General features: G+C 39.8%; 2 pseudogenes; both read left to right on the forward strand.

Moving 5' to 3' along the window:
• LOC115731604 lies at nt 1-14041 on the forward strand (annotated as a pseudogene).
• On the forward strand, nt 10917-24043 carry LOC115729403 (annotated as a pseudogene).
• Nucleotides 24044-24420: the final 377 nt, after the last annotated feature.

Below are 24420 nucleotides of genomic sequence, written 5' to 3' on the forward strand. Positions count from 1 at the left end.
TCCTCCTCCTTCAGCGACCCCTGCGACACTACCGTACATGGCTTGCGGTCGTCGTCGGCCGAGAGAAGATGGAGGTGCCGAGCCAGATATCGCGACTGGATGTCGTCTTCAGAGTCCTCACTTCTTCAAGATCATTCTCTCCGACACCCTTCAATCTGGGAGGCTCGTAAGTCCCGCATTTGCCCTGTCTGTTTCTTACGATTCAGCTCCCGGTGTCACGAGAGTTTCTGTCACGATTTCGGATGCTGTGTTCATCAATCTGGAAAAATTTCCATTCGATTGGCTATGAATGCACATTTTGATTCTTGCGAAAAGAAAGAAAAAACAAGAACGCTGCAGAAAAAAGTATTAATTTTTTATGATTCTACCATGAAAATCAGTTCTTTAACTGGGAATTGTCTGATCCAAAAAAAAAAAAAAAAGCTTGGAATTGAGGATTGGTTGGCTAAGGATAGTGTGGACACAGGTGTCGGGTCTTTCTAGCTTTACTCTCGTCAAATGAAGCGATATTTCATCCCCGTGTTGCAGAACTTAAAATTTGCTCAGTGCTCTACCTTTTCTTCCCCTGCACTTTCGATCTAATATTGATGAATTCGAGTCCCGGACATATAACTTTTGAGTTTCCCTTAATAGGGAATCCCGAAAAAATTCTTAGGAAGATATGGAAAGGATCTCTCAAGCTTGGTGCTGCTCAAAGTTCCGGGCAGTTCGACCTGGACTATAGGAGTAGAAAAGCGTGACAACGGCACAGTTTGGTTGTGGAAAGGGTGGCGAGAATTTATGCAGCATTACTCCATTGGTCATGGTCACCTCGTAGTTTTCAAATATAAAGGAAACTCCACTTTTCACGTGATGATATTCGACAAGAGTGCTTCAGAGATTAATTATTCGTTGAGGGCCTTGTCGAACATCAGGAGTGGATTTATCTCGCCGAAGAGGGAGCATGTGGTAGAAGTTGAAGATTCGGAGGATTCCGCTCCTCATCAAAAAATGAGGGTGGAACCTCATTCACCATGTTATCAGCCGAGTCCAAGCTGCTCGTCACAAGATCTCGAAGGTGTGTCTTGTCATTTTACGAGTCTTGTTTCTTCATATGGAGCTCTCTCCTTTGTTAGTTCCTTTTCCAGTACTTGAGAACTTTTTGATAAGCTTGTTTATGTTGACTGATAACATAGTGATTTCCATCATGCGTATTGTGGTTTAGTACTTACAACTTCTAAGGTGAAGAGAAGCAAATTTTTCGTTTGGCTAACTTATCTAAATGTTGATTTCCATGACGGCATTTTCTTCCATTCTGTGGTAATATATGTTCATGGTAAGTAAATCAATTAATGAAAAGTTCAAATTGGCATAATCTAAGTATTTCACTTTTACAAAGAACAGACAGGGTTGGACAGTTTAGAAGCAGAGCTAGCCATTCTAAGCAGGTTTTTGGTGGTCCAACAAGTCCGCGGCCTCTCTCTAGTTTTGAATTGGCTAGCAAATTTGACTTAGAGCATCCTGTTTTCAAGGTGTTGATCCGGCCATCTCATATTAAACGTGATATAGTTTTAAGATCGAGAGCTTAATTCATTACTATTTTGGCTTTTTTCTTAAGCTGATTGGATTTCTGTAGGAAACTACATAGCGTTTCCCTTGGATCTGTTCATTCTCATTTGTTTAAAAAGGCATAGATCCTCTACCCCTCATGCTAATTCTAAGAGCAGAGACTTTGACGTTTTGACTTTTGTCCTGTGAACTTGCTTGCTTGCTTGAATAAGGGAATGCTCCTCAGTCTTTCTTTATAAAGCATGGGTTGTTCAAACATGTGTCCGGGCAGAATGTCCCTCGTAGTTTCGTCATGCAGCACATTCGGAAAATCAAGGAAATCGGGACTCTCAGGCATTCAGACAGAACATGGCTGGTGAAGCTTAGTAGCTATCCTAGTGGGGCCATGTTCTCAACTGGTTGGATGGCATGTGTGAGAGGAACTTGCTTGCATGTAGGAAATGTCTGCGTGTTCGAGCTGATTGATAGAGATGATATTGTGTTCTGAGTCTATATTTTCAGCAGCACAGGAAGAAACTTGATTTACATTGTTTGGAGTGAAACTTTAGGCTGTTTATGGCATGGTATGAGTTCTATGCTAAAGATCTTCATAGTCAATTAAAGAACTATTCACACCAATAATGTCTCTTAAAGTTCTTGTTTTAACTCCAGGCAGGAACAAACGGTCTAAATGCAGAATGAACCATTCTGAGCCGGTATTTCGTGATCCTACTCCTCCAAGGCCTCTCATTACTCCTGAATTAGCCAGTGAATTTGATTCGGAGCATCCCTTCTTCAAACTGGTGATACGGCAGAGTCATTTTCAGGGAATGGTACAATCTCTAGCCTAATCCATCGCTGTCTTATATCAAGGTTTATTACGATCGCTATCTAATCTTGCCTCAGTTTTGTGTTTTCCCTGGTTGATTTGGTTTGTATTGGGAACCATATGACATGCTATTATTCTTGGAGTGATCGTGGAGCATCCCGGTGGTGGAGTGACGCGGAATCAGGGAAAACAGAAGTAGAGTCTGTAATTAGGAGGTTGGGACTATCCATTCGCTTGGATGTCCTTGACAAGCTGCTCCATCACTTCCTGCGTGAAAGGATGGACAGTCACTTGAATCCAGTACTAACCTAAAGTGGCAATATATGGCAGTAATTTGTTCGAAAATGCTTTACATAGCGGAATAAGATCGATGGCTTTCATGAGCCTCTTAAGACTAAAAGCGAGTCCGATTATGCCAATCCTAATCCTAAATTGGTAAAGGTCCTGAAACTCACAAATATGGCCTTGTATGTTTTTTTTTTCCAAGAGTGCAGGCTTACATCGTTGTCCTTCTTTCTGCATACATTGGTTGTTCAAATGTTGACTCATGTGCAGCATGTTCCCCGTCAATTCACCGAGCAACATATTCAAGAATTCGAGGGAACGGCAACTCTTAGGTATTCAGGCAGATCGTGGCCGGTGAAGCTCTTAAGGTATAAGCAGGATACCCGCGGGTACTTTTCTGCTGGTTGGGCTGCATTTGCAAGGGAAACTCCTTTGCGTGTAGGAAATGCCTGTGTGTTTGAGCTCATTGATAGGGTTAATGTTGTGTTCAAAGTCTCCATCTTCAATAATGGTGGTGAGGACCAGATTCACATTGATTGAGGTGATCATGGATGTGTTACTCTTGGAAGCTCCCAGCTGTGATATATATTCAGGATTCTTAACTATGTCTTCTTTATTCTGCAGTGGCGTATTAATCAAAAGAAGGCTCTTTTCTGTTCATGTTTTGTTGTTTTCCGGTGCTAGTTTCGATTCTGTACTTGACTCTTTTCGCAATATTTAGGCTCTGTTTGTTTTACAAAAAATGGATGATTTGCAAAATATCTTCTTATAATTGATCGCATAAAATAATTAGTCGACCAAAATGTTTTCATTTGATGACAACAATTTATGTCTATATTTTTTAATAAATGTTGGACCTAAGCAAGTCTTTAAACTATTTCATCCGAACTCTGGGATGTAAAACTTCAGGATATTCCATATGATAAAGGGAAGAAAAATATTTTCTCCCAACTTGGAGGTGACGGTGAGAAAGGTAGACTTCACGTCATTTTCGAATGGTTACTGTCGTGCTTATAATAGACTTGCTGGCAACGTACCCTCGGTTATAAGCACTATGCGAAACACAAGCTAGCAACGCAGGAGCCGAAACTTTGATGACTCACTCTAGGCATGGGTCACTACTATATAAGCCTATCCGGCAGTAGCCATCCGAAGATGGCATAGACTCTACCTTCGCCAACGTCACCCTCCAAATAATATTTTTTTTCCTTCAAAAAATATTTTCATTTGGCGACAACAATTTATGTCTAAACATTTTAATATATGTTAGACCTAAGCAAATCCTTATATTACTTCATTTGAACTCCAAGATGTAAAACTTCGGGGGGTTCCATGGGAAGAAGAAAAGAAAAATATTTTCTCTCAACTTGGAGGTGGCGGTGAGAAAGACAGACTCCACGTTATCTTCGGATGGCTATGTCATGCTTATAATCGGCTTGCTAACAACGTTCCCCCTGGTTATAAGCAATGTGCGAAGCACAAGCTAGCAGCGCAAGAGCCGAAACTCCGATGGCTCACTCCGGGCATGGTTCGCTACTATACGAGCCTACCCGGCAGTAGTCATTCGAATATGGCATGAAGTTTGCCTTTTCCACCGTCACCCTCGAGTTGAGAGAAAATATTTTTCTTCCTTTAAAAAATATTTTCATTTGACGACAACAATTTATGTCTAAACTTTTTAATAGATGATGAAAATATTTTTTGTGTATTCATTTTTATAAACGATATAAGCAATCATTGTTATGATAGTACTTTTCAAATCATTCATTTTCCATATTGGATAAGTGCTTGATTGTACTTTACTTTGACTAATTTATCTTGAATTGAAGGCCACGCCCACCACTCTATTGAAGGAGCCTTAACTTTTCTTCTTCTTTTGTTCGGTCGTCGAAGGAGCCTCATTGAAATATACATGAATGTGCCGATTCAGAAATTGAGAAATCGGTGTTGAGAACTTAAGAACTGTTTTTTGAGTGTTAACACTCTTAAATGCTAAAATATAATTTTTTTTTGTTAATCCCTAAATATGTTTCCGACGTAGGATCGCGATCATGATGGGTCGGTCCTAACCATATAGTTGGCAAGATTCTACTTACCATCAATTATTTCTTCTGCGGGATGAATTAAGTAACCCTTTTTAACATTAATCGAATCTTTTAAGATCACTCTCATTAGAGTTATCTAACAAGCTTAATATCACTAAGTTCTGAATTTTTAAGTTTCAAACTTTTAGATATGACGTGTTCTTCAATAGTTTTTATAGCACTATTAGGGTATGTGATTTCTTTCATGAATAATGATACAAATGGTCCATAAACTTTGACTTAATGAGTAATGTAATCCATGAACTTTTAATTCGACCAATATGGTCCATAAATTTTAATCCTATGTGCAATGTGATTCCTGAACTTTTTCTTTGACAAATATGGTCCCTGAACCATTGGAACATGTTCAACTTAGTCCCCGAACTATAGGAAGATGTTCAATGTAATCCTTTCATTGATTCAAGTTCGGAGAATAAGTTGAATTTGTTCTAAAAGTTCAATGACCATATTAGTCAAATTAAAAGTTAAGGGATCAAATTGCACATTAGATTAAAAATCAGCAACCATATTGGTCGAATTAAAAATTCAATGATTACATTATACATTATGTCAAAGTTAAGTGATCATTTATGTCATTTTACTTTTCTTTTCTTTAAGGAGGGCTTTGTGTTGATTGTTTAATGGTTTGGTACTGGGCCGGGCCATACAAGGCCCAAGCTGAACCAGCCCGTCTGCCGCCCCTACTTTACTGGTTATCTCCTTTCTTTAGTCCATTTAGAATCCCAGACGAAAAAGTCTAATCATATGAAAAACAATGATCCCCAAAACCACCTAATTTCCTTTAGGCACCCTCGACGCCGAAGTAAGGGTGGCAATGGGACCACCACATATATATATTTGGATTAGTATTACGAAAAATTCAAACTGGCATATCCGTGACAAATATATACAAATTTAATTTTTTGACCACAAAAAGCTCCAAACCGATATGCTCGTGATAAATTTACCTCAAACTAATTTTTTGATCACTAAAAATCTCAAACTGACATACATATGATAAATTTACTTCAAGCTAATTTTTTTTTACTATCAAAAACCCCAAACTGGTAAACTTCCGTCAAATTTATCCTTCGTTTGTTTCTATTAAGTATTATTATAAAATTTTTGAGTTAGATGACACGTGTCAGGTGACGAGTATATCAGTTTTGAGTTTGAACCCTTCGTTTGTTATAAGTGTATTAGTTTGGGATTTTCATTGTATTAACTCAATTTTGCGGAAGCTAATGGAGGGCAAATTTCTCACATGAGTACCAATTTGGGTTTTTTGATTGTCAAAAAATGAATTTGGATAAATTTATGGTAGGTGTATCAGTTCAAGGTTCTTTGTGATAAAAAAAAAAATCGTTTCAATAAAATTGTCATAAGTATATCGGTTTAGAGAATTTTTTCTTGTCAAAAAATTAATTTAGGGTAAATTATCACATATGCATTAATTTAGGATTTTTCATGGTATTAATCCTTATTTCTGTTATTATGGGCGACCTGTGCACTTACTTGGTGGTTCACCATCTCAACCGTCATAAAAAAAATTTGAAAAAGTCACATTGGATTTTAAGTTCCTTTTGTCTCGCGAAAAATGAGTTATTTGGAAAATATTTGCCCAAAAGATGATCACATGTATTATTGAAAATAGTTAGTTAATAAAAAATATTTTCATCAATAATAATAATTTTTGTCTAAACATTTATGTAAACAACGAAAATATTTTCGGTTCATTCATTCTTGGAAGCAATACTTACGATCATTTTCAGGAAAATATTTTTCAATTCACTTATTTACCTCGAAACAAATGGAGCCTTGGTCACAATTTAATCTACTTCATCCTCACACATGACTTAATTCCACATTTTTTTTTACAGAATTTATATGACAACGATATAGCGATTCCAACTTTTTATGTCATCTGATTTTTTTTTTTTTTTGGAGAAAATTTGGAACAAGCTTCACTTCCCTCCGGTGAGGCCCTGTCAAGCATCTTTGCCTCGAAGAAATCGTGAAATTCATGTTTATGACTTTTCAATTTCAAAATACCAGTTAATGGGAAATTTCCACCAACTAAACATCGAGGCTTAATTCCTTACAAAACCACAAATTTTAGGTTCAATCACAACTCCACCTCGAACTTTATTTTTTGTGTAAAAGAAAATTCGAAACTTTTATTTGAATCCTAAATCTATAATTCATCGTCCAAATCATCATTAGTTATTCTAACATGGCATGCCACACGGGACAACATAAATGGAAAGAATAAGAACAACCGAGAGAAATAATGAAAAATAAAAGGAAAAAAAAGTTGAGAGAGAGTGGGGGGACGCGGCCATGGCCACTCGAGCTCTGAGATCCTCGCGGTCATGGCCACTTGAGTTTCCAGCTCACGACGAAACTATCTTCGAGCTCGCGGCGGCCATGACTGTTGGAGTTTCGAGCTACGAAGCTCACGACTGCCATGGCTACTAGAGTTACGATCCATGAAGCTTGCCGAGGCCATGGCCACTCAACATGATGACTGAGCAGAGAAAGCAAGCAGACAGAGCTCTGTTTTTGTTTTCTATCTTGCGAAATGAGCGTGTTGTTGTTTTTTGAGTTGGTGTGTTTCGAAAATTGAACTGGAAAATGTTCAGGAGTGTATCCCCACGTTTGGAGTTCACGTTCGATCCATGTTAGCTAATATCTTTCAAGAACGTGAATTCCTTTAGGGATTAACTTGCAATAGAGCAAAACGATGGCGTCACTCTCGCTTGCTTATCTGCTACTCTTCTTAACCCTCAAAAGGATTGCCCGCGACGGCTTTCGCTTTCAGTGGCTTCACTCTTGCGAATTCTGGCTTGACGGGGAGGTCTCACCTCTGAAGTCTTCCAGTAATTCTAAGCTAACGTCTTCCTATTCTCTGGTGGCATGCTCAGAGCGTCAATCAAGCTTGTGAGCTTTCAGGTGAGTGACGACATATGGCCAATGCCGCCGTCGCCCCTCTCTACCCTTTCGCTTGCCCCCATCTCTGTCTGCTCGCTGCTCTGCTCAGTCATCACGTGATCACGGTGGCCATGGCCACAGGCCGGTCGAGTTGCGTGCTCACTGCAACTGGGAACTTGGAGCATGAGCGCCCATGGCTGCCTCTCTCTCTCTTATGCTTCTCTTTTCTGACAATATTTTTTAGAAAGTGGAAAATGGCAATATTTTTTGCTGTTTGGCTAAAATTTAAAAGTAAATAGGAAACACTTTTTCGCCATTTGATATTGAAAATATGATTTATTTTTATTGTTATTTTCGCTATTTTTTTTTTCCCCTCTTCCTCGGTCAGTCGCCAGCTGCTGCCACAAGAGAGGGACAAGCACGGAGCCTCGCCGGCCTAGGGTGAGCTCGTCCCTCCCTTGTTTGGCTCGTTGCTCTTCGTATCCGATCACACCGTACTTGGTATCGCTCTCTCTCGTCACTCCACGAGTGTGAATCTTGAGCTCCGTGTCGAGCTCACGACTTCAATTGAATTCTCAGAGGTTTTTTACTTCCGCTCTATAAATGTGGAGCTGAAAGCTTCTGTATTTGTCCTAATTCGAGCGAAATTGGCGAGTCGTCGAGGCTGATTTGATTCTTGGGACGTGGTTTTGGTGTTTCCAGTCAGAATGTGAAATTTTTGGTGTTTCCAGTCGGACGCGAGAGGGAGCTCCGTGGAGGCGGCGGAGCGTAACATGGGGAAGAGATTGGTAAGGAGGTGGATTTCACGGGGGTTGGAAGAGCGAGAGAGAGAGAGAGGCATTGCCGGAGCATCCATAGCTGCAAGCTGTTTCTCGAGTGGTGGTGATGCAACCGTCGGCCCGTTGCAAGTGGTGGCGGAGAGGAGGAAGAAGTTCGGAGGCGTGGAGGAGGAACTTTGGAGCCGAAGCGAGATGGTGAGTGCACAGGCTTGAAGAGGGAGATGAACGAGTGCAGGAAGGAAAATTTGTTCCGAGCGAAAGAAGGAGGAGGGAAAATGATTTTATCTTTTTAACCTATTGGCCCTAGGCGAAGAAAGATAATGGAAAATGAATTCATCTTTTCAAAAAAAAAATCATTTTCCCACTTGTGAAGGTATTTTTTTTCATTGACAAAAAAAAATTTCCTTGATTATTTTATTTTCTATGAACTAAATTCGGAAAATAGAAAGTTGTTTCTTGTGATATAAACTAACTTTAGTTTTGTTTTTTTTTTCCTTCTTTTTCCCTTTCTCTCTCTAAGTTTTACTTCCCTTATAAATTATGTGGTCTGATGTGGTAATACGGCCATCTTGGATAACTAATGATGACGACGATAATAGATTTGAAAATCAAGTGAAAGTTGAGGTTTATTTTGTGAGAAAAAGCTCGAGATAAATTTAAGACTAGACCTAAAATTTGGGGTTTCTTATGGAATTAAGCCGATTAAGGACGTGACCCCTAATATGATAAGATGACTCTACATGATACGCAGGCAAGGAACTATTTATGGTAGAGAATTTCCGGTTCATGGAAATAGAGCAATGGAGGCTATATTTGATTAAATAATAGCTTCATATGACTCTTTACTATCTAAGTAGCACCGACACTAAAACGTGACACGCGACACAACACGATATGATACGCCGATATGTCATTTCTCAAAAATAGAAAATTCCGAAACATTGGAACACGTCGTATATTAAATGTATATTTTTAAATATACATGATTATATAAAAATATCATTGAGTTTTTATTCTTATTACGCTAGGGATTCACGATTAGTTTTTTTTTTTAGGCTGATAAGTTACATTAATTTTGGGGTGGCTGTAAATATGACTTACATATATATATTTCGATGAATCTATATGTTGATCTCTAATTAGTTGAAAATGCTCAAAATGATGTGTCGGGATATTAGACTCATGTGTCTTTGGCGTGGCTATAATGCTGATCACTTGTGGATCACATGTCGAAGAGTGTCGGACACGATACGGAAGCCTCCGGAGAGTGTCGGTGTTTCTTAGTTTGCTATAGATTGGATTGATGTGTGGACTTTTCTATATGTAGCAAATAATTTGTGCCTTTTTAGGAAATAAATATTATAAATTTTATCGGTAGAAGGACACCGCAAGTGCTAAAGTTTATGTACGACGCTCACTTTGGTACCAAATTTTTTTTGGATCACTTAAGAGCTAATTTTTTTTTAAAAACGATTATTTGAGTAACAACTCGGATGAGCTTCGTTGGAAATCTTATGTGGCATCTACATGGCTCTCCCAGTAATAAAAAAAAGATAAAAATTAATAATAAATTTCATGTAAAATTATAAAATTTAAAATAAGCTAAAAATTTGAAAATAAATTAAAATTTTAACAAATAAAAATGGTTAAAAAGATAGCTAAAAATCATCGGGACTTTAACATTTTTATTTGCAAAATGACAATACAATCTCCAGCACTTTTATTTGTAAAAATATCAAATTTGCTCACTTATTTGTACTGAAAAAATAAAAAAATCTAGAAAAATAAGCTAAATAACTAAATAAAAAATTAAAAAAAATTAAAAAAAAAAAAACAAAGGCTACAACAGCGAGGGTTGGTCGGCGGGGTCGTGAGGCCTCGGTTAGTGGCCTACGTCCCCCATCGACTGCTAGCGAGGGCTAGCAAGTCCTCACCCAAATTGGGCGAGGGTTGCCGGCCTTTGGATTGGTAGGCGAGGGTCATGGGGCTCGGTGACCCTTGCCTACCAATCCCCATCCATTGCAAGCCATTGTTAGCAACGGTGGCGAAGGATGTGCAAGCTCTCGCCCGCGGCCTTTTTTTTATTTATTATTAATTATTTTTAACTTATTTTTTTTAAATAAAATAAATTTTTCCACGCGGGCTAATTTTTTTAATAAATTTGCTTGTGAATTGATTTTTTTTCCTAAAAAATTGTTACGTGGCATGCACGTGGACTTATAAATGACGTGGGATTAAAATATTTTAAGTATAAATGTCAAGTATATTTTTCGATCGGAATCTCTAATTGTTGATATTTAAATCATTATTTTTATTTAGCACTAAAAAAATTTTAACATCAAAATGAGCACCGTACGTAAATTTTGACACTAGAGCTGTCTTTCTCCAAGTTTTATCATATCATCAACACCATTATTAATCTGTGTCAGGTTCTCTTATGATAAGGTCGCCTCAGAAAAAGGAAATCGGACAAATCACCACCACCTCCTCCTTCAGTGACCCCTGTGACACTACCGTACATGGCTTGCGGTCGGCGTCGCCCGAGAGAAGATGGAGGTGTCGAGCCACATATCGCGACTAGACCTCGTCTTGAGAGTCCTCACTTCTTCAAGATCATTCTCTCCGACACCCTTCAATCTGGAAAGCTTGTAAGTTCCACATTTGCGCAGTCTGTTTCTTATGATTCAGCTCCAATGTCTCGAGAGTTTCTGTCTTGGTTTAGAACTGTCGCCCTCTTGCTGTGTACATTCAATCTGGACATCTTTCTGTGCGTTTGGCTTCGTATTAACCTTTTGAATCTTGCGAAAACACAGCATAAGCAAAAGCCCTGAAGAATAATTGTTCATTTCGAGTTATTCTAGATGAAAATCAGTTCTTTAACTTGGAATTGAGGATTGGTTAGTGTGGAGAAAGGTGTTGGGTCTCTCTATGAAGCAACTACAACTAAAACTCGATCCTTAGTTGCCCGACGACACCCTGTTTGTGTGCGAACCGAATCTTTCATGACCATGTTGCAGAACTTTAAATTTGCTCAGTCCTCTTCCTTTTTCCCCTGCGCTTTTGATCTAATTTTGATGAATTAGTGTCCTGGACCTATAACTTTTGAGTGTTCCTTAATAGGGAATACCGAAAAAATTCTTCGGGAGATATGGAAAGGATCTCTCAAGCTTGGTACTGCTCAAGGTTCCAGCCAGTTCGACCTGGACTATAGGACTAGAAAAGCGTAACAACGGCACACTTTGGTTGTGGAAAGGGTGGCGAGAATTTATGCAGCATTACTCCATTGGTCTCGGTCACCTCGTAGTTTTCAAATATAAAGGAAACTCCACTTTTTGCGTGATGATATTCGACAAGAGTGCTTCAGAGATCAATTATTCGTCGAGCGGCTTATCGAACCTCAGGAGTGGATTTATCTCGCCCAAGAGGGAGGATGTAGTAGAAGTTGAAGATTCGGAGGATTCCGCTCCTCATCAAAAAATGAGGATGGAACCTCATTCACCATGTTCCCAGCCGAGTCCAAGCTGCTCGTCTCGAGATCTCGAAGGTGTGACTAGTAATTTTATAAGTCTTGTTTCTTTTTATATTGCTCTCTCCTTCGTAAGATCTTTTTCAAGTGCTCGAGAACTTTTTGATAAGCTTGTTGATGTTGACTGATAACATAATGATTTCAGTGATGCTTTTTGTGGTTGAGTAGTTACAACTTCTAAGGTGAAGGGAGTGAATTTTTCGTTTGGTCAACTTATCTAAATCTTGATTTCAATGATGCTATTAACTTCCATTATGTGCTAAAGCTTTTCATAGTAAGTAAAGCAACTAATGAAAAAGTTCAAACTGGCGTCGTATAAACATTTCATTTTTTCTAAGGACAGAAGGGAATGGACAGTCTAGATGCAGAGTGAGCCATCCTGAGCCAATTTTTGGTGTCCCTACAAGTTTGTGTCCTCTCCCTAGTTTTGAATTGGCCAGCAAATTTGACTCAGAGTTCCTTTTTTCACGGTGGTGGTCCGGCCATCTTATATTAAACATCATATAGTGGTAAGATTGTGAGCTTAATTCACTACTATTCGCATTGGCGTGTTCGAGCTAATCGATAGAGATGATATTGTTTTTGGAGTTTACAATTTCAGCAAGTGCAGGTGGAAACTTGACATTGTTTGAAGTGAAAATTTAGGCTGGTTATGGCATGACATGAGTTCTATGCTAAATATCTCCATACTCAATTAAAGAGATATTGTCCAAAAAGAAAATTAAAGAAATATTCACACCAATAATGTTGCTTAAAGTACTTATTTTAACTACAGGCAGGACCAAACAGTCTAGATGCAGAATGGACCATTCTGAGCCAGTACTTCGTGATCCTACTCTTCCAAGGCCTCTCACTACTCCTGAGTTAGCCAGCGAATTTGATTCGGAGCATCCCTTCTTCAAAATGGCGATACGGCAGTCTCATTTAAAGGCATTGGTATAATCTTGAGCCAAATCCATCACTGCCATATCTCAAGTTTGATTACGATCTCTATCTAATTTTTCATCTGTTTTTTCCCTGGTTGATTTGGTTTGTATTGGGAACCATATGACAATAGTTAGTTTTCTTGGAGTAATTGTGGGGCATTCCAGTGGTGAAGAAAAGCAGAATCAGGAAGAAAGGAAGAAAACACAGAAGTAAAGGCTGTAATTCGGTCGGGACTATCCATTCACTTGGATATCCTCGACAAGCTGCTCCATCACTTTCTGCATGAAAGGATGGACAGTCACTTGAATCGAGTACTAACCTAAAATGGCAATTAATGTTCTGTAATTTGTTTAAAAATGCTTTACATTGCAGGTTAAGATCAATGGCTTTCATGAGCCTCTTAAGACTGTTGGCTAAAGCTCCTGAAACTCGCAAATATGGCCTTGTGTGCTTTTTTCCAAGAGTGCATGGTTAAATTATTGTCCTTTGTTCAGCTTACATAGCATACATTGGTTATTCAAACGTTTACTCATGTGCAGCGGCTTCCCCGTCAATTCTCCAGGCACCATATTCAAGAAAACAAGAAAACTGCAGCTCTTACGTATACAGACAGATCGTGGCCGGTGAAGCTTTCAAGATTTACGCGGGACACCCGAGTGTTGTTCTCTGCTGGTTGGGCTGCATTTGCAAGAGAAACTCATTTGCGTGTAGGAAATGCCTGCGTGTTTGAGCTCATTGATAAACATGATGTTGTGTTCAAAGTCTCCATCTTCAATAATGCTGATGAGGAACAGATTCACATTGATTGAGGTGATCATGGGGTGGGTTACTCTAGGCAGTGTTCGCAGCATTGATATGAATCCAGGATTCCTAATTATGCCTCCTTTATTCTGCAGTGGCGAATCAATGAAAAGAAGACTCTTTTCTGTTCATCATTTCTTGTTTTTTGGTGCTAGATTCGATTCTATACTTCCATTTTGGCAAGAATTTCGCAGATTTGGGGCATCTTTGAGGATTCTGGTTGCTCAACTGACCTGAAGTGTCCATATGTTTTTTCTTAACATCTTAGTGTTATGTCTTAAATACTAAATCTTTTTGTAAGTAATATAACAGTACAAAGAATGCAGTCCTTCGTTTGCTTTTTTTGCATTCATTTCCTTTTAGAGTTATCTGACAAGCTTAATATCATTAAGTGCTGAATTTCTAATTATCAGCGCTGAGGCTATTAGGGGTGATCGGTTTCCGGTTCGGTCCGGTCCGGTCCTATGCTGAAACTAGGAATCAGACCAGAAGGACAGGTTCTTAGTTTTTGTGACTGGCCCGATCCTGTTTTTGGGTGATCTAATGGAACTGGTGGAATCGATGCGTCTCCGATGATTCGAGCATCAAAGAGCCAGAAAGAGTCTGCATTATCACCTCTACCACCCAGTAATCCTTGGAGGAGTGTCTGACCAAAGTTATGTCTTCCATCTCCACCTCCACCTCCACCTCCTCCTGCGAAGAGATCCTGGAGAACTTTGTTCAGAGCGTTGGCATACCATTTCTTTCCAATACCCACTGGCCGCCCAACTCCATTGATGCAAGGGTTGGCAGGGGGAGGAATCTGGAAGATGCAGGGCATCCTTGAAAATGTGTTGTAGCAGAAGCCATTGGATCTGTTTGGTAACGCTGCATCATGTGAGTTCGATCTGGGTAACAAGGTAGAGCTTGTGGAAGTTGAGGAGGGGGCTCGTAATTTTGAGCCTGAGGTGATTGTCCGCGCAGGAGTGAGTTTGCATCAGGGGATGTTGAAGCGGAGTTGAAATTGGAGCAACTAATTTTGAAGACAAGTGAAAGCAAGAATTCGCTGGAGCGGCAACGGTAGAGCCACCGGTTGGAGCCCGAGTTCCTGCAGATATCGCAAGGAAAACTCCGGTTCATTCGAGCGTGAAAGAGGGCCGAGGTAAGGCATGAATTGTGACGGTGAAAGAGGGAAAGAGAGGCGTGCGTGTGAGTGCTTGTTTAGGTTTCGGTCTATATTTAAAAATTTTAAAAAAATTTATTCGATCTTATCAGGACGGTCCGGTTCCCCCCTAAAGCCCCGGGAACTAGATCCAACTGGTCGGTTCGATCTGATCCGACGATCCTTGGTTCGGTTGGTTGATTATGCTCAGTCCTAAGGGCTGTCTGGGTCAGAACTACCAAGCAGCGTGAGAAGTCAGAAGTTTGGATATGACAGTGTTCTTGAATTTCTTTTAACCAAGAAATCACTATTAGGGTACGTGGTTTCTTAAGGGAGGTTTTGGGTTGATTGTTTTATTAAGAATACCACGAAATTTAAAATATATCAAGTTAGCCCGCATTACATTCAAGCCATTGTAAAATGGCATAGTTGCGACTGGTGTCCTCATACATCTATTCAGTATCTAAGTAAAAATCTTGATAGTATTAAAAATCTCATGGTACCTCATGATGCGTTTATCATAGACTATTTTTCCGTCTGAAAAAGAAAAATTCACAAATCGGTGCCCTCTCGACACATACCTTCACGACATAATTACTCGAAACTAATTTTTGTCCCGCCTCGAATCTCAAACTGGTACTCACGATCCAAATCTACCATTCTTGAACATTTCATGCAATGCGTAGTTAAAACTCCTGTCACACAATGACGTCGTCCAACGGCCAAACTAGCTGAATTTAGTGTAGGAGGGACTTGATTTCAAAATTCTTTCAAAATAGAAGGACTCGATTGGACCAATTAAAAATACCGAAACTGGATTAGAAAAAAAAAAGGGGGGGGGAGGGGGTGAAAGTACAAGGATTGAAAAGCAGAATTATTTTGAAACAAAATTCCATCAAATGTTGATGGAGTGCAACTAGCTTGATAGATGTCTTACCATATTGATTCTCAAGCTCACAGAAAGCTAGCGACTCAAAGATTCCAAAATTCCGGGCCCTTTTTCATAGCAAGTGTTGGGATTTGTGGTTTGCTGTGAATCCAACTAGACGGACCATTGATGGGAAAAGTCATAATAACTCGCTCGAGAAAACTCCAATGGAGGCAACTGTCAAGAGATTGGAAAGCTTACGAATCTCTTCGATTTATAAAAGACGGTAGTTATTTGTCTGACTTCATTTGTATCGAAATTGTTAAAAGTCGTGATATCTAGAAATCCGATCGCCTAATTTAGCAAATTGGATGGCACTGGAAAGATCTTACGATGCGCAACTAAATTGTACTGCTCGGTAGTAATTTTTATCAAGGTTGTCTCTTGAATCGAAAGTTAGTCAAATTGTGATTGACAATTATATGTTTATAGAGACTATTGCGAATGTCCGTTCAGTCTTTGGTGGCCCATATTTGAGATGACCTTAGAGAGCGATATTGAACTTGAGGCCGATGACGCTGCTGCTGAACACACACACGTACAGAGAGAGGGACGGCTCATGCGAGCGGTGGCATTACGTCGCCAGAGATGGGAGGTGGGAGCAGCCGATGAGGTGAGAATGAAAATTAGCTCGAAAAATAAGGAAAATTTTGAAAGCTTTGGGAGATGAAGAGAATGCGAGATTTCAGAATTTCTCCAAAATTTTTCACTTCTACCCTTTCTCTAATTGCCCAAGCGAGCATAATTGTTCCAATCATCAGTAAGAGAGGATCTTGTAAAAACAATACTATTTTTGTTTTCAAAGAATATAAAAGAATAATTAGAAAGGTAAAGCAGACAAGAAAGTGACCACAATCCTAAAATTTATTTGAAAAGCGTAACAAAATTATAAAATATTTGAAAAGTGCAATCAAATTCCAAAACTTGAAAAATTGATTCCAAGCGGAAGTATCACTCCAGAAAAAAATAAAATAAAAATTAAGATAAAGAAAAAAGGACAAAAACTGTTATAAGAACAATTAGTTTATAAAAATCAAATGAGTTTTACTGTTCATCTTATTCACTTCATAAAAAAAATATATCATTAATAATGATTATAAGATCTGAGTATGACCTTAAATTGCTTCGTCTGAATTTTGGGACGTAAAATTCGAGAGTATGCCTTGAATTGAAGGAAAGAAAAATATTTTCACTCAATTGGGGGGACAGGGCGAGCGGGCACCAGCACATTAAAATAAGAAAAGCATCCATGGAGCCCGCCGCCCTTGTATATCAAACAGATAAGCCGTGGAAGCCCCTGTCGGAGCTTCGGTTCTCTTATTGTCGTTTGTGCTTCGCATAGTATCTATAACCGACTTATCGGCGATGTACCCCTGGTTAAGAAGGTGGCAACAATGTGATACCTACCAAGCAGAAGTATCATTGTAGAAAAAATTATAAATTAAGATAAAGAAAAAAGGACAAAAACTGTTTAAAAGAATAATTAATTTATAAAAATCGAACGAGTTTTACTGTTCATCTTCTTCATTTCATTAACAAAAAAAATATATTTATCATTAATAATGATTATTCAACAGTTAGGCCTTCACGAAATAATTAATGTTCGTCTTCTCCAGTTAAACGTTGGCTAAAACTAATTCTTGTCAAAAGTTCATCTTCTTACGTTAAATAAAACTGATTATTTGGTGTTGCAATTTTTGGTGTGTAAGGCAAATCAATTTAGCGCATCTTCTTCTTACATTCTCTATCTATTTTTGCTTTTACTTCTGGTAATACAATCTCTATTTAATTGATCAGCTAATAACCTAAATTGCCAAGAGCATCGACTCCATACAAACAAATAAAGGAAAAATTACCAAAAAAATTCAAAATCTAATGTAATCGTGCCTATTCGGTTAGAATTTTTTGCTAATTGAGTCATAAACCTTTTGTAATTATTTCAATTCTGTCCATTTGGTCGGTCAAGACCGACGTGGCAAATTTTTAATAACATTTTAAGATTTTTCCAAATTTTTAAAATTTTCTGAAATAATTTTTTTTTTGGTTTTTTTAGATGATAGATGAGGGTCGTGAGCCCTCGTCGCAGATGGTTGAGGGCCGCGAACCCTAGCCCAAGGGCCGATGGAGGTCACTAGTGGCCGGTAGCCTCCTGCCGACCCTAGCAAAAAGAAAAGACAGAAAAAAATTATTAAAAATGTAAAAGCAATTGAAAAATTCAAAAAATGTTAAAGTATTATTAAAATTTGCAATGTCAGTATCGGCCGGTTAAATGGATTGAATTTGAATAATTATAAAAGATTTAGGACTCAATTGGTAAAAAAAAGTTTAGGACTCAATTGACATAATTGCAATAGATTTAAGATTTTTTTTTTTTGTCAATTCTCCCAACATATAAACGAAGAGAGAAGAAAGGCTTATCATGGCTGCGATAAAGAAGAGACGGACAATGATTTGGAGACAGCCATGGCCGTGAGCCTGAAGAAGTTTGGGCGCTGGAGCGACTTGGTCGAAGCTCGACGAGGCTCCGACGCCTATTGCCTTAGCTTGATAAACCTTAGAAGTTTGAGTGGCCCGGCCTAGCTCGACGAAACTCGAGCGGCCATGGTCGAGAGCACGAAGTGGCTTGAGTGGCCCTGGCCTAAAGTCGACGAAGTTGAAGCAGCCATGGCCGTGCACCTCCTTTCTATTTTCCTTTTGGCCATGGCCGCGAGCGCCACCTTTCAGTTTTCCTTTATAACTTCTTTTATTTATATATATTTTTTGGCTAAAATTGCTGACGTGGTTGACACGTTAGCACCTCTCCCTTTGGAAAAATTGAAAAAAAAAAAAGCGACTAACAACGGCTCAAAGTGGACATTTCCGTAATTTTGCTTAAAGTATTCGTAAAACTTGGTCACAAAATCTCAAAAGAGGTAAATGTGTAATCCCATTGACAAGACGAATTGGCATATTGATGATGTCAATCCTTTTTTTTTTAAATTTATTTCTCATACAAACAAAACAAGGTTCTGGGCTTGCTGGTCGGACAAATATTCGCTGGCCAGCGATTCCAATTAATTACAGATTAATCTTGCCTTAACTTGAATTTCGAGCACATGGTGCGATTACGGTCGAATTACTTGTTTAATCTCATGGCAACTTCAGGAAAAACAAAAAGTACAGCTGCTACGAAAAAAGCACAGAGCCTGAAAATCAAATCACATTATCTCTCACAAGTAATCAAATAATCAAAGGGAAAAGTGTAAAAATAAATCATAAACTTATCGGATTAGTGTCAATTTAGTCTTAAATCGTTAATGTGGACGTCGATTGTCTTGCGTGGCACTACATAGACTCAAGAGCTTGATCACTTCACTGAAAATCACATCACACTTTAGAGAAACTTGCTCCCCACCCTTTCCCCTCTTGCCGTCCATAACCCCTAAGGAACGCCTTCGCAAATTCCTCCCCGGGCATGTCCTCGTATCTCGGATCATCCCCCAACTTTGCCACCTCCTTCCTCAGTTTCAGCCGAGAATAATCATCCAGGGTACCCGGTTGTCCGGGCGCTTCAGGCTTGACCTCGTCTACCGACAGTGCCCAGCCATTCTCTTTCCGACGGACAGTGAGGCCGTGTGACACGGCACCGGCGTTGGCCTCATCGTCGAGGGACCTGCACTATGACTGGAATCGGGAGAGATCGGAAGAGGAGGAGGCGGAGTCAGGATGGAGAGGCAGGTCGCAGTTCTTCATCCTCTTGGCGGGACACCACTCGTTGGGCTTCAGCAGGATAACCGGCAACTTTCCGCGGTTCTCCACATCCGCTGGGGTCTTGGAGGAATCGTAACGGGTGATCTGCTCACGCCGATGAAGGCGGTGCTCCCCGGCTACCATCGGCAAAGCAAAAGGTGATGGAGAGGCGCTTGGCGGCCAACCCCGGGCGGTGCCCATAGCAACCTTGCTAGCAGCGGGCGACGCGGCCGTTGCCGGCCAAAATGAAAGGAAAAAAAAATAAATCGAAATTTTCTTTAATAAAAGTCCGCATAAATAATTTACATCCAAAATTGCCTAGAAGGATTAAATTGCGAAGGATTCAATTGTGAATTGTGAAAATGTTCATGACCGTATTGACATAATTAAAATGTTTAGAATTGAATTGACATAATAGTAATATGTTTAGAACTTTTTTTGATAATTTCACTTGACATTTATCAATGAGTTTTGTTAATCTACAAGGTGTTCTTCTTTATTGCTAATTGTATCGGGGTTTGGTGTTCCTATCGGTGTTTACGCAATATATACGGAAAAATATATTTTTAGTGCCAAAAGTTATGTACGGAGATTAATTTGATACCAAAAGTTTCAATCGGATCACTTTAATACTAAGACAGAGACAAAATGATCATTTTAATGTCTTTGGCGAAATTTTCCAGCCAAAATTGCCACGTGTCATTAATAATTAAATTTTTAATGTAAAATGACAGTTAAAAATAACAATAAGTCTATGTCAGCTGCTGCACTTTAAATAAATCAAAATTAAAAATTATCTAAAACTAAATTCTTTTAAATTCAAATTGTATATAAAATAAAACTAAAAATAAGTTCAAAATTTAACAAAAAATTAAAAAAAAAAAAGAATAGGACAAACCTTACCAAGCGGCGAGGGCTTTCACAAGCCCTCGCCGCCGTTGCCCCTACCATCTCCGGCAATGGTCGGCGGTGGTGGGCCACCGCTAGAGGGGGTCGTCGAGACCCGGCCAAGGGCCGACGACCCCCGTCGGCAGTAGTCAAGGCCGACCTCGGTGAGGGCCGACGACCCTCGTCAGATCCGGGTGAGGGCCGCACCCTTGTCTTGATCGGGCCCTCGCAGGCTGGGGCTCGGCGACCCTTGCTGGCTATGCCCCACCCCCGCTGGACAATACCGATGATGGTGGGCCGGTGGCGGCGAGGGCCGTGCAAGGTTTCTTTTTGAGTTTTTTTACTTTATTTTGTTAATTTCTTACCCAAAATTTTCAATTTATTTTAAATAAAATTGTCCAAATTTTAGATTTTTATTTTTAATATTTATTAATTTTTACCTTTTTTAATTGTTGACCGGACCTCAGCGGAGCCACGTTAACATGAAATATCAGTTAAATAATGTCATTTCAGATTTTCGGCGGACCAAATTGGACTTAGTACTAAAACGATCTTTTTAAAAAAAAAATTGATACTTAAATGATCTGAATAAAAATTTTGATATTAAAGTGATCTTCATACGTAACTTTTGACTCTAAAAGCATACTTTTAGTTTTCTCCAATATATTATCGATTTTCGCAAGAGCGTAGCTGAATGCTTAAATACTTGATGCGCGTGAGAAGCCACGTGTAAAGCTGAAACAATTATAACACGAGAGCGCACGCTTCCATTTGACGCGCCAACTCTTTCTTTCTTTCTTCTTCTTCTTGTCCTCCTTCGGAAGTCAGACCGTCACGGTCACCGAAGCTCGATCATGGCTCGTCTCCGCCGTCACCATCGTCGCCAGAGAAAAGACGAAGGCGCCGGGCAGGAGGTAACTGCCGCCACTCCACCAAGCCGCCCTCATTTCTTCAAGATCGTACTCTCCCACGCCCTCGAATCTGGAAAGCTCGTAAGTTCGTCCGCACACTTGGCAGTTCGTTCCATACCCATCAGTCATCTTCACGAAATTTTCGATTTTGCCTCCACCGCCATGCGTCTCTTTCGTTGGAAATCTCACGACTCATGCTGCTCATCAAGGACGTCCCCTGTTTTCTCTCGCCCTGCTTTTCTTCTGGCGTCTTGAAATTTAGCTTCGTATAAGTGCAATGGCTTCACCATGAGCTTTCATCACAGGGAATCCCGAAGGGCTTCTTAAGAAGATATGGAGAAGATCTCTCGGGTCTGGTGCTTCTCAAGGTTGCAGGTGGTTCAACCTGGCCTGTGAAGCTAGAACAGAGTGACAATGACGGGGTTTGGTTGTTGAAAGGGTGGCGAGAGTTCATGGAGCATTACTCGATTGGTCATGGTCATTTCATAGTCTTCAGATACGAAGGGGACTCTGTTTTCCATGTGATAATATTCGATAAGAGTGCTTCGGAGATGGGTTATCTCTTGAGCATCGAAAGTTACACAGTGAGCCCGGAGGGCGAATTCCTCTCGCAGAAAGAGGAAAATGTCGTGGAAATTGAAGATTCAGAGGGGTTCGTCCCTCGTCCTTGGCCAAGTTTTTTTTTTTTTTTTTTTGGTCAGACGTCCTTGGCCAAGTTCAAACGGCTCGTCCTTGGGCAATGTAGTTAGTTTAGTTTGTTTATGTGTTGATTGATGAAGTATTTGGACAATGTAGCTAGTTTAGTTACTTCTAAAATGAAGGTGGCGACAAATTTACTGCATCAAGTTATCTTTACTTTGAAAATGGATTACGTTATCTTGCGTTCTATCCGAATGTCATAATCAGTGAACTGATAAGACCTAGTGCAGTTCTCATTTTTAAGTGCAGACGAAATCAAACAGTTTGGATGCAGAGCAAGTCATCTTGAGCTGGTTTTCGGTGGTTCTACAGGTCCAACTTCTCTCCCTGCTCTTGAATTAGCCAGCAAATTCGAATTGGACCATCCATTTTTCAAAGTGGTGATTCGACCTGCTTGTATTCGGAATTATTGGTAAGATCCCGAGCTCTATTCATCGGTGGCGGACATCGATTTGAAACTTGATCGCTGTTGGTATTTTGTCTTATATTCTAGTGTTTACCAAGTTGATTGAGCTTGTGTAGGCCGCATGACATGTTATTCCTCTTGAAGTGTCCATGGCCTGAGTCAAAAGTGTGAATTACATCAGCAAGTAAAACCGGTTGATTAGAACTCCTAAAACTGGCATATTTTACCGTAAATCCACATCTCGTGCACGTTTCTCTCATGAGTGTGTCCTTATTCTGCCACCTTTCTTGATCATATACTGGTAGTTAAAAACCTACTAGGCAGGGCAGGGCATTCCTTGGGAATTCGTCAGGAAGCATGTTCAAAAGAACAAGCAAGTTGCGACTCTTAGGTACTCAGACAGATCGTGGCAAGTGAAGCTGAGGAGCTATGATCACAGAGGAATGGCATTTCTCTCTTACGGTTGGTCCTCATTCACGAGAGAAACTGGTCTTTGATTAAGAGATGCCGGCGTGTTCGAGCTCATTGATAGGGATGATATCGTGTTCCGAGTCTCTATTTTCAGAAGTGATGGTAAGGGACCTGATTTATGTGGATTGAGATGAACACTGGAACTGGAAGTGTCGCTTTGTGCCGTCCATATCACCTAGGAATTCAGTATTCCTAATTATGAGTCTTTTGTTCAGTTTAGTACTGCTGAATCCATAACAAATGCACTTTTTTTTCTTTCTTAATTACGGGCCTTCGAAGATGATGAGTTTTCTGTATGGTTTGTGAAGTTCATGGTAATTCAAATGCACAGTCACTGTCGCCGACGGCGCCACATTTGAATCTAAATTTGGAAGTGTCTGTCACTTGTTGCTTTATAAGTTATGTCTCTGCTGACATTCTTCCTATTCTTAATCTGTATTCAAATCCTAGAAAGAAACCTTTAAGAAGCCGTTCGTTTTTCGATTGATGAGATAATCATTTGGGAGGTGCGAATTCTACTTGGTTATGTCTTCTGGGAAGAACACGAAAGCGATCATGTCGTGATCCATGTTGAATTCTTTCACTGTCCGTCCATGAAAATTTTCATACCGGTGCTTATGAGAATTCTCCTCTTTGTAATGCAGGTCGGATCGAAATCGAACTGTCCCAATGCCGAGAGAGCTCTTCGGAGCCAGCTTTGCACGGTTCTCCTCCATGTCTGAGTCCCGTCACTGCTCATGAAAAAGCCAGCAAATTCAAATCGGAGTACCCGTTTTTCCATGTTGCGACATTGCCAAATCATGTGAACCAAAAATTGCTAAGCCAGAGCTATCTTCTATGCTTCGCTCATGCTTATCTTATATTCGTTTTCTACCATACATTGGTCGGTCATCAAACTACTACGTGAGCAGAACATTCCCTGGAAGTTCGCAAAGACATACGTTCGGGATGGCCAGCGAATGGCGACTCTTGTTAGTTCCAGCAGATCGCGGGAGGTGAAGCTCTATGGCTATCGGCACTTCCACATTGCATTCTTGGCAGCCGGTTCGGCCGCGTTCACAAGAGAACCTTGCTTGCGCAAAGGAGATGTCTGTGTGTTCGAGCTCGTCGATAGGGACGATAACGTGTTCAGGGTCTCCATCTGCAGTAATGCAAACAAAGAAGTAATTTGCGTCCACTGAGATGAGCCACGGACGTGTCGCGCGTTGGGCTGCGTACGTTTCTGAACATATTTTGCTGATGGGTTAGAAGAAAAACAGGGGAATCATGTTTGGACATTTTTTGTCCATTAGATAATAACTTCATTTGCCTCTTCACTGTGGATTGGATTGATGTTTGGACTTATTTTGTTTGTAGCGAAGAAGCTGTGCCTTTCTAGGAAATAAATAGACATAAATGCGTTCAAATTTCTAAAACTTGCAATTAAGTTCTAAAATTAAAAAAAAATAATTTAGTTTTAAAACTTATCAGAGTGTGCGTTTGAGTCCTAAAACTTTTTAAAAATTCAATCAGCTCCTAAAAATTTTGAAAAATATAATTTTGTTTAAAAATTTATTAG

This window comes from Rhodamnia argentea, chromosome 5, assembly GCF_020921035.1.
Source record: "Rhodamnia argentea isolate NSW1041297 chromosome 5, ASM2092103v1, whole genome shotgun sequence".
In the NCBI taxonomy this organism is placed as follows: Eukaryota; Viridiplantae; Streptophyta; class Magnoliopsida; order Myrtales; family Myrtaceae; genus Rhodamnia; species Rhodamnia argentea.